The 11452-nt window shown below is 48.4% G+C and overlaps 1 long non-coding RNA gene across 1 annotated transcript; it reads right to left on the bottom strand.

The window, feature by feature from the left end:
• Window positions 1–6455: 6455 nt before the first annotated feature.
• LOC130540961 (uncharacterized) lies at window positions 6456–11099 on the bottom strand. Its single transcript, XR_008955003.1, has 2 exons — window positions 10136–11099; window positions 6456–8073 (listed from the first exon to the last, which is right to left on the bottom strand). It is a non-coding gene; the product is annotated as an uncharacterized LOC130540961 (long non-coding RNA).
• Window positions 11100–11452: the final 353 nt, after the last annotated feature.

The following is an 11452-nucleotide window of genomic DNA, read 5'->3' as shown; positions in this document are numbered from 1 at the left end:
AGTATTGATCTGAAGAAAGAACTTTCTCAATTGCTACCAGCTTTGGAGATTGAAATTGACATTAAGCCTTCTAATTCCTTGGAAGAAACAAATAGAAATCTATAAAAGGTTTATTGGGGACTAAACAAAGAAATGGGTTGGGAGAGAAAAACTAAAACCGTAAATGAAAAGTGGTGGAGACAGATGTTTCCGTGGGCAAGAGTATGCCATGGAGGAGGATGAGGAGCAGCCACAGATCCTTTGTGAATGCCTGATGCAACAGGATTGGAGTTTACCACTCATTCACAAGGGGACAGCAAAGTATTTCACAGCCACAAATGGGTGTTGTTGTCATGGACATCAGCTCTAACCTGAGGTCTTCTTGATGGAGTTTCACCAGCTCACGGGTGGGACTTGTCCACATCAATCACACAGTACAGGTGGGCTGCTTCCTCTGCTCACAAAAGGGGGATACCTAGAGTCTCATGGCAAAGTTTACTGATCTGGGAAAGTAGACTGGCATTTTGGTAGACTGGCATTTTGGTAGACTGACATTTTCCTGAGGTCTGGGAGGGAATTCTGCTGGTCCAGAAATGATTTGGGAGCACCGAGGCAGGAGGCGACTGTCAGAGGCAAGAATAGGCTTCCTGAAACCAGGGGATCTTTGAGTGAGGATTTTACAGGCGCTTAGATCATTACTGTGGCTGTTTGAATAATGCGGACTGAGATCCCAAGGACATCCACGCTCCTCTTTTGCCTCCTTGCCTCTTCACATGCTGAAATATTCTCCCCACCTCCTCCACCAGGCAGGTGCCCACCCATCCTTCAGGGTGCTTCCCATTTCTCCTTTTCCCCTTCTCTTTTGAGAAGACCCCTGGTCCCCTTCTCTGCACTCCCCTTAGCCTTGGCACATAGCTCCGTCATTGTGGACACAATCAGCGCATGTCCTTCCTTGAGACCGTGAGGGGACCTCCATGTCCCCACCACTCAGCTTAGTGCCCAGTGATGTCAGTGAGTGACCTGTGATCAGCATGGGATTCTCACAGATCCCTGACCATCTAGGAATAAAGAGAACTTGGAGGCGAATGTAAAGAAGAGCCATGAGGCTAGTAAGTGGATTGCATCAGGGATGGACTGGAGGATGACCCAGGAAGAAAAGCATGGGTGACAGAAGGGGATGATCAAGTCTAGATTGGAAGGGCAGGTATTTTTACCTGTTTAGTTCACTTGTATACGCCCAGTGCCTGGCACGTTACAGATACCCAATGAATGTTTTGCATGGATGTGTCCAACTTACCCTGCAGAATAAGGAGTTTGAGTTGAGTGTGGTGAAGGATTTCCTTGCCACAATTATTACTGGGCTCTGGAATTGATCATGAAATTCTATCTCTGGAGGAAGTCAAGTCCCTGGAGGCAGACTCTGCTTAATAAACATTTCCTGAGGGCTAGAAAGTAAATAGTCTCTTAAACTACTGGGACACTGGGTTTCTTAAACTACTGGGGAAACTGTTTCCCCAAGCTGGCGAACCATGAGAACTCCCACTGAAACATTTTAAAATGCAAACATGCAGGTTCCATCTCAAACCTCCTTAATCTGTATCTCTAGGGATGACTCCAGAGTCAGCTTTTTTTTTTTTTTTTTTTTTTTAAGAAAAGCTTCCCCTGTCATTCTGATGATCAGCTAGGTTGGTTTGCCAAATTTTGATAGAGAAAAGTAATCAACAAGGACATTTTGAAAACTAGTGCTAATTCGAACAGCTAATACTAATATACTTTTGGTATAGTTCTTCATCACCAGGGGGCCAATGGTACACTAGTAAACTGAGGCAGGGCCAGCTAGAAGTGGGTGAAAAATGACCCTTTCACAACTCTGCCCTTCACTCTGCTGAATACTCCACAAAGTGCATATTAATTCCCAAAACCAAGGACTCCCCGTCTACAAAAGCAAACACTGCATTTCAGGGAGAGTCAATTGTTATATAATACACCTGGATTCATTCCCTATGGCTGTAACAAATGAGCACAAATTTAGCGGCTTAAAGCAACAACAATTTATTCCCTTACAATTCTGCAGGCCAGAGCCCAAACTCATAAGGTTCATGAGGTCAAGGTGTCAGAGGGCTGGTTCCTTCTGCAGGATCCAGGGAGAATTTCCTTCTTGCCTCTTCCAGTGCCTGGTGGCTGCCCCTGTTCCTGGGCTTGTGGCCACCTCACTCCAAGCTCTGCTTTCGTGATCACACCTCCTCCCTCCTACAAAGACACTTGTGATGACTTTTAGGGCCCACCTGGATCATCTCCGAATCCTTAAGTTAATCGCATCTGTGAAGTTCCCTTTGCTATAGAAGGCGCTGTTCACAGGTTCCAGGATGAAGATGTGGGCATCTTTGGGGGGGATCATGATCAGCCAACCACTCACCCTACTCTGGATGAATGAACCATGCAGACACTTGGCAAGTTACTTGACCTCCTAAATGTAATGAAAATCAGCTGTGGAGAGTGAAGGTGCATTTTTGTCTGAAGAAAGAGAACTGCAGAGCGAGGAGAGCGAAGGCTGTGGCTCCTGTGTCTGCCAGAGGTGAGTGAACCCTGGGGTCTGAGGAGCAGAGCGAGGCTGCCTGTGGGTTGGAGGGAAAGGGCAGGAAGGGCCAGGCAAGCACCATCTGCTCCTGTGGGAGGCTTTTAGGGGAAAGGGTAAGGATTCCACACCTGCCCTGCCACCTCTGCGTCCGATTGTGAACACTTTGGGAAAGAGACTTTTAGACATGTGTTAGTGATTAATACCATTGCTATAACCTGTACAAAAAGATGGTGCCTATACCAAGGTATCAAGTTCCCAAAAGGAAACACTCAATTTTCACTTTGTTTATTTTATCCTTTTAACCTAAAGCCACAGTGTTCTGAGAAACTTTCTTCTCCTGCAAAAGATTTCACTAACGCGAACCTGAGAGAGTTTCTAAGCTTCACAGCTGCAAATATTAACATGGAGACTAGCAGATTACAAATCACGCAGAGCTTTTGACAAGGTCTTTAAGGAAGGTCGAAAGGAAGGGGGTATTTTTTAAACGTATCTCAAGATTCCAAATAGAAAGTTCCTGAACTTAAATAACGATATTTTTAAAAAAGAGACATTCTTTTCCTTAAAGCACGAGTAAATTACGATGCTTTTGTGTTTGCCACCAAATGAAGTCATTTAAAATGAAACACTTTTTTAAGCTGCTCCTACTGGGAACGGGCTTGGAAATGAGTGGGTGTCCCGTTTTCTGGGTGTGTGGGAACGCATTCTTTCTTTGCGAGCCTTCCAATGGGAGAATGAGCCCTGTGACCTGTGGCAGGTGGCCAAGAGGAGAGCCCTAGGGAGGGTGTCTCTGTGCAGGCCTTGGAGACCACAGCAGGATCTCAAGCCATCCTCTTCCATTGGGGTCGGAAAGGAAAACGCCAGGATGATGACACCTGCAGCCCATGCCCTGGGAGGCAGGCTCTCCTCCCTCAGCACATGCCCGGCTCTGCTGGCCTCTGCCCTTGAATGTAGGAGACTTCCTGCCGGCGTGGGGTCTGTGCCATGTCACAACTTCAAATGGAGAGACCTGGGGAAGAGCCAGCCTTGGAGGCTGACAACATATAAGACACGTGGACTGCTGGTGGTCAGTGGTTCACCTTAGCAGAAACGCAGACTCCTGTGTTTCTGAGCTCTGTATTTTGCAGAAACACAGACTCCTGCGTTTCAGAGCTCTTTCTGAGCTCTGTATTTTGTTGGTTTTTGCTTTATTAAGTAGGATCAAATGCCCTCAAACTTCATAACGATCTGGAGGCAACAATGCATAGTGCTGAAGGGCACAGGTGGTTCATGCCACATTGTCACTACCTAGTGCATGCGTGCCTTGGTTTCCCTGTTTGTGGGTCAGATGTGGTCAACTCTCAGAAGCACTGGGCACAGTGCACTCAGTGCCTGAGACTAGGCTTTATTTGTTCCTGAATCCTTAGCACCACACACAGTGCCTGGCATATAGTTGGTGCTCAGATGAGTGTTTATGGAGGGATTGTGTGGTGGTGTTTTTCTAACTAGAGCACTCTGTGATTGATAGAGGATGATGCTTTGATGATTGCCGCTCAGAGAAATGCTGTGAACATTCACAGGGCTTGACTTTCCTATTTAGGGGTGACCACTATAAACTTATTTCCATGGCTACATGGACAGTTATTCTCCTTACACGACACGATTATATTAGAATTATTAATTCAACCCAAACTAAGTACTGCAGCCATTGTGGGAGGAGCAAGGCAGTGAGGAGATGCACCCAGCCCGGATTCGGCTCTGACATGGGGGTGCTGGACACTGGGGCCCTGCCCCCTAGCTGCCCCCTCTGCCCATAGCTCTGGCTCGGGTCTGCCCTGGGGATTCACTTGAAGTGAGCCCTTACATGAGGAGGGTTGGCATGGCTCCAAGGCTGAGATATTCTGGGAGATTCTTGCAGTGTGAACAGGACTTGGTGGGAAACCGTCCGGCCTCTGGCTCAGCACAGGGGCTGTAGCGTCTAGAAAGCAGCCCTGTGGCCAGACACCAAAGACAACAGCGGAGAGGGCCCTGGTGTGACGCGTGTCTCCCGCCCAAGACAAATGACTGGAATCAGGGGAAGAGAGCAGGCGAGGCTGCGAGGGTCACAGAAGAAAAATATGGTGGGGTCGCTAGGACCCTACGGAGAAGAATGATATTTGAGGGCTTAAGTGTAACAATGTGCATCATTGGAAAGGAATTTTCACCAATAGCAGGGGTTTAGCCCAGTCTGCAGAGCTTCAGCCAGGCCCTGTGTATTACAAATGAGTGTGACCCACGAAGACACAGGACTTTGCCTAGGAGTGCTTTGTGAGTATTTCAGAATGTTGTCTATACTTGAAAAAAATAAAATTGCACCTTGGAGGGGAAAAGTCTGGAAGCGCTGATGCTCCACCCGACCAGGTCCCAGAATGATGGGCCTCCACTGCCCACCGTGCTCTGAATGGCACAAGCAATACTTAAAACCAACATTTACAGAAGCTGCTTCCCCCAAACACCCCTCAACAGCCTGCCAAGAGCTTCCGTAAATTTAACTTCCATGAATTTCAATCTCAATCCTGCTCTGGCATCCATGAGGCTCTGTCTTTGAAACACCTTCAAAGGCTCCATCTCTGCACCCTCCCTCCGCCTCTCTCCTGTCTTCTCTTTCTGGCATTTCTAAGGTGGACTTGTGTCAAATAACACGCAGAGCCCGAGAGGCCTGTGCTGCAGCCTCTCTGTTTCTCAGCGTCTGTGGAGCACCGAGGCCCCCGCTGCACTGTGCTGAGGCCACCCTCTCTGTGAACACCCACTAAGTCCAGGTGCCTCCTAGCTCTGGGTGACAAAGGCAAGGAGACACTGTCCCTGAGCTCGAGTACCTCCTGGTGTAACTCAGGTGACCTGGGCCATTCTTTAGGAAAATCTGTGACCCAGAAATGATTTCTTTCAAGACTATGACGTGTCCCAGATCAGGCGCACCCCCTTGGTTATAAAACAGAACATGAAGATGCTTTGTTTGTCTCTCGTTTTCACTTCCCCCCAAGCCAAACAGTGCTGACATCAGTTATGCTGTGCTGCTCCCGTCTTTGGAACCATGCGTGTTCACTTTGTTCTCATTCCTTCTAGTCTGTGCCAGCACTTTGATCAGCGTGACACAGGAGAGCTGATTGGAATGCAGACAGCTTAGGCTAAATGAGCAGAAGGAGGCCGGGCGCACAGTGGCTCACAACTATAATCCCAGCACTTTGGGAGGCCAAGGTGGGTGAGCCACCTGAGGTCAGGAGTTTGAGACCAGCCTGGACAATATGGTGAAAGCCCACCTCCACAAAAAATACAAAAATCACCCAGGCATGGTGGTGTGCACCAGTAATCCCAGCTACTCAGGAGGCTGAGGCAGGAGAATCTCTTGAACCTGGGAGGTGGAGGTGGCAGTAGGCAGAGATTGAGCCACTGCACTCCAGCCTGGGCAACATGGCAAGACTCTGTCTCAAAAATGTGTAATAATAATAATAATAATAATAAACGAGCAGAAGGAGAGGGTTCAGGATGTAAATAGCTGTAGACATCTGCAAGAGCATTCTCCAAAGTTGAAGTTGCTCTCTGTCCAGGATGAAGCCGCCCTATCGGGGCTTCATATCCTCTTCCCCCTGTTAATCCTTGAATCCTTATGCTCACTCCAGTGGGGAGGACCTTCCTAAGACAAAAACCACAGGATGGCAGATCGCCTTCCCTTTGCACGCATGGCACCAGGGTTGTGTTTGAAAACCCATGCTTGTGCAGAGAGAGGATGGCCTGGAGCCACACCACTTCCAGCCATCCCAGCTGGGAGCTGAGGACCAGGGCTGTTAGGGCAGGTGTCCCCCAGGGCTACAGGGGAAAAGCAGGTCCTTCCCAACTGTCTTCAGGGGCGATGGGAGTAGAATGAAAGCAGCCACCACATCAGAGATTTGTTCATAATTCTAGTTCTTTTTTCTTTCAAGGCCCTGTGTAGGTATCTGCAAAAGAGGACTTGAGGGAGTCAGCAGAGGGCTTTTTGGTGCTGGCAGCAGAGTTGTTGCTCTTTGTCCTTCATCCACTGCCCTCCTGGGGGTCCAGGGTGAAGGTGAACAGCTTAGAGCCACGGAGATGAGGGTCCTGGGAAGATCAGCGGGCATCTCAGTGTGAAGGCGCCTCAGGTGGAGGGGCTTGCTTTAGGGTGAGGATGAGCCCAGGGCCCTGGGAAGGCCAGGAAGCCGAGGTGAGAGCAAGCCAGGACAGATGGGGTGAGGAGGGGCACAGACCACCTGCTGCAGCCGAGACCTGTCCCACAGGCTCAGGCGTGGGCTCCCTTCTCACACAGAACCCAGTAACTCAGCTCTGAACGCGGCTTAGAGAAACTGCCGCTGCACCTGGCAACCCAACTCCTCGGTAAGGAGGGAGCACTTGGACATGGGGCCAGGCCCCACGCACCCTGAGTGCCAGCAGGTCTCGCCTCACGGACCTTCACTTCACTCTCCTTGGACAGGGATGAATTCGTCAGTACTGCAGCGGCGCAGGCACAGCGAGCTCCCTGCTGCAGGGGCAGGGGAAGCCGATCCAAGTCCATTGTTGTAAAACACTTTCAATGGCTCTGTCTCTGCATCCACTTCCCCCTCTCTCCTTTCTTTCTTCCTCTCCTGGGTTCTACTGCCCACTTCAGTGACCTGATGGGCTTCTCTCCTCTCCTCCTGGGTGAGCTTGTGAGACTGTCACGTGGCAACAGGCGGGGGACCCGGCAACCAAAGCTCTCATTAATCCTGACGAGGGGGGACCCACCGTGCATTGCCCACTGTGGAAGAGAAAAGGCATCCAGTGTGCTCAGCTCCTGTAACTGGACACCCTCCAGGGCGGCTGGCCACCCGCGGAGAGCTACTTGAAGCTATTTGGGTCATCAATCAGATGAAATGGGGCATTATAGTCCAATGAATGGCAGACTCTGAATCGAGAGGAAAACAGTTTCGCTAGAGTCCCAGAAGGGACAGCACCCAGAACGAGCATCTAGGCCATCGCTCAGCTGTGGCAGGGTCCCCTCTGCCCTGTCCCTGCTGGGTCATCCTTTCAGGACCTTGATTGTTCGAATGTCTGGGAACTTGCTGCCCTTCCAGGACGCTCCCTGGCGTCTTTTCACCCATCCCTTACATTCCTTACGTTTAGTTTCCACCCGTTCATCTCATCTCACCGCTGAGGTTGTGTAGCGTAATCCCCTTTCCTCCTCAGCACTCACTTGAAAGAAGCCACAGTGTAGTGGCCGCCAAGGCAGGGGCTGTGGACACAGACCTCGGGTGGGATGCCCAGCTTTGCCATTTTCTATCAAGTGACCACAGGCACGTGACTCCGTCTCACTGGGTCCCAGGCTCTGCACTTTAAAATGCGGACTAAGTACATACATACTTCCAGTCAAGATCAGAGAGACAGAAAGTAGAGGGTGGATGCCAGGGTAGGGAGGGGGATGGGCACCCGGGGCCGAGTTTCAGTTCTGCAGGATGAAGAGAGTTCTGGAGATGGGCGGTGGTGAAGGTTGCACAATGGCATGAATGTATTCCATCCTGAAATGTACACTTAAAAATGGTTACAATGGTACATTTTATTTCAAATGTATTTTAGCACAAAATGGTAAATTTTAAAAAGGAACAAAAGCCATAACTTATCTACTTCAAAAAGTTATGAGAATTAGAGACAACGTCTGTAAAGCATGAGCAAGGGGCAGCTGTCTGCTGTGCGGGCACCCAGGAGGGGCTAGGCACAAGGCTGGATCCTAAAAATGGAAGGAGAGGCAGAGATGACCCCTTCCACGGTCCAGGGAAACGCAACAGCTCTCAGACTCGAAGCGCCCACTGCTAGCACCAGGACATAACGTCCTTGGGTTTTTCTTTCAAGCTCAACTTGGTTATATTATGAATTGAGAATTCCAATTCTGCCCCCATAACCCCCATGGTGAACGGAGCTGATAGGGAGATCAACCGCTCACAGAGTGGCCCTGCTCCAAACACATAAATATGCTCCATAAGGTAACAAAACATTTGGAAATTCAGATCCTCGCTTGAAATTCTCTAGCACCAGAATGAAGGCAACTCCAAGCCACAGCTGAGAACCAAGATGGGAACTCAGTGGACTGTGAAGCGCTCAGAGCTCCGCCTCCACCTGCCTGGAGGAGGGAGTTGAGCCCACAGCTGTCCTCTGTCCCCTGCCTCATGCCCCACACTCCACACAGAGCTGGGATTTGTCATTCATGAGGGAGCCAGGAGGATCGCCCCAACTGTGATCTGGGAGTTAGAAAAATCCACCCATCTGACGGGGGACACAGCTCAGAGGCATCCCCTCCACGCCAGGCGTGGAAAAAGCATTGGCAGAATCCTGGGCCAGTTGAAGGTGCGGGCTCTGAATTCACACTGCCTATAGGCTGAGAAAAGAACACAGGAAACTGGCCCAGAGATGAGGAAACCTGGGGGCTCTGCGGATGTCCCACGCCCCAGGGCAGGTGCGTGTCTACATATGGAACTAGCTCACACTGAAGCCAAGTATTACACATCATGTGGGGAACAAACTGCCTGGTGCCAGTGGCTGGATGTAGCAATGAGAATAAAGCACACCCTGGAAGAATCTGGAAGAGATGTCAACAAAACTGTGCTTGAAGTCTCAGGAGAGAGGATGAAGAAAGTACAGGCAAAATTAAAAAGGAACGAGTAGGAATTCTATTAAGAAATGCAGTTGTGATCATGAAAACTCAACTGATGCACTGCACAGTAAACCAGCCGCGACTGAAAGCATGTGCGAGTGGGAAGGCAGGTCTGCAGAAGCTACCAGGAACATGGGACAGGACGTGGCAGAGGGAACCGCAGGAGGGATGCAGAACAGCATGGGACACGAAAGGAAAACTTCCAACACATGCCCAGAGGAAATGTAAACTGGCTTAGACATAATCGAACCCACAGAACTTCCTTCAGAGGGAAGGCATGCAGAGAATGGGAAAGACAAAGTATTTGAAAAAATAAAGGCTAAAAATTTTTAGAATTTTATTTTTTTATTTTTTTGAGTCAGAGTCTCGTTCTGTCGCCCAGGCTGGAGTGCAGCAGTGCAATCTCAGCTCACTGCAACCTCCGCCTCTCTAGTTCAAGCAACTCTCCTGCCTCAGCCTCACAAGTAGCTGGGTTACAGCCCCTCCCCACCAAGCCCAGCTAATTTTTTTTTTTTTTTTTTTTTAAGCAGAGACGGGGTTTCGCCATGTTGGCCAGGCTGATCTGAACTCCTGGCCTTAGGTGATCCACCTGCCTCGGCCTCTCAAAGTGCTGGGATTACAGGCTTCAGACACCATGCCTAGCCATGTTTTAAAATTTAAGAAAGACTTAAGTCTTCATGTTGAAAAGCATGTGAGGTCCGAATCAGGAAAAACGGAAGCAACCTCACACTTAGACTCATCATAACTATTAAATATCAAAGATAAACTTCAGAGAAAAATAGCACATCTCTTACCACGGAATCACAATTAGAGTAATACCAGATTTCTCATCGACAATACAGGCTGAGTATCCCTTACCCACAATGCTTGGCACCAGAACGGTTTCAGATCCTGACTTTTTTTGGATTTTGGAATATTTGCATTATGCTTACGCATTGAGCAGGCGTGGTGGTGGGCACCTGTGGTCCCAGCTACTCAGGACGCTGAGGCAGGAGAATGGCGTGAACCCGGGAGGCAGAGCTTACAGTGAGCCGAGATCACGCCACTGCACCCCAGTCTAGGCGACAGAGCGAGACTCCGTCTCAAAAAAAAAAAAAAAAAAAAAAAAAAAGCCAAAATCCTCCAGTGAGGGTTTCTTTGAGCGTCATGTCTGCACACATAAGTTTCAGGTTTTGGAGCATTTCAGATTCTTGGCTTAAAGATGCTCAACCTATATTAAACACCAGCAAATAACATTTTTTTTTTTTAATGAGACAAAATAGCTCTCATCCTCAAATTGTGTACTCAGCTAGCTTATCCTTCAAGAGTGAGGGTGAAATAAAGACATTTGCAGTCTAAGATGTTTGCCAGGCCATGCCCTCTGTGAAAGAATGACCAACGGGTATATCCAAGAATGGGATTGGTTTCTGGGAGCAGTGAGTGAGAGAGGCACACAGGAAGAAAAGAAGTCAATAGCATAAGGTAGGAAACCTAGATAAGTTTTAGCTCTTAAAAATGACTGATTTAGGGAAACAAGAATGGAACTAAGATAATAAAAAATGATGTGGGAAGTAGGAGGGAATGTGGAGTGAAGACATTCTGAGGGAGTGGGGTTTTTTTTTTTTCTTTTTTAAAGAAAATAATAGAAATTTTCATTAGCTTTAATTTTGAGTGAGAGGAAATGAATTCCAGAGTATTCAAGGGAGACCTATTCTCCAAAGGGAGGGAAAGACTTTTAGCTTAGCTAGGAAAATCTAAGTAAACTAGACCACATTGGGAGAGAAGCCAAGCTGTCACCCATTATCAAAATTAAAATTCCATCCTTTTCACGGCTTGTATGTCTTCTGTTTCATCAAGAAATATGCAAATGGTTCTGACCACTTGGATGCCATTTTAGGGAAATGTGAGTTGTGTTTATTTAAGTTTAGCTAAGGAGATTGGCAATAGGAGTGCTCATACTCCCCAGGATTGTAGTGGAAAATTGGAAGATGGGTCGTGGGCTGCTTGCTAGATGCCATTTGAAGCTGGGAATCTGGCGGCGACTCACTAGGCGCCAATACCTGCCACCCAGGTGTAGGCAGGTGTTGTGACCATTGAGTAGGAAAGAGAGAAACAGGTGTGACATACACCTTATCAATAATCCTGGGTGGAATCAGTGTTGAATAATGAATCACATACAATAATTAATATATGCTAAATTGTTTTAAGCCTTTTTTTTAGCATGACAGCTTGGGAAGAAACCCCAGAAACCAGAACCTCTGAACTGGAAA

The sequence above is a fragment of the Pan paniscus genome, chromosome 17, assembly GCF_029289425.2.
Source record: "Pan paniscus chromosome 17, NHGRI_mPanPan1-v2.0_pri, whole genome shotgun sequence".
Classification (NCBI taxonomy): domain Eukaryota; kingdom Metazoa; phylum Chordata; class Mammalia; order Primates; family Hominidae; genus Pan; species Pan paniscus.
The sequence above is the reverse complement of the archived record's forward strand: the minus strand, read 5'-3'. Positions and strand labels throughout refer to the sequence as shown.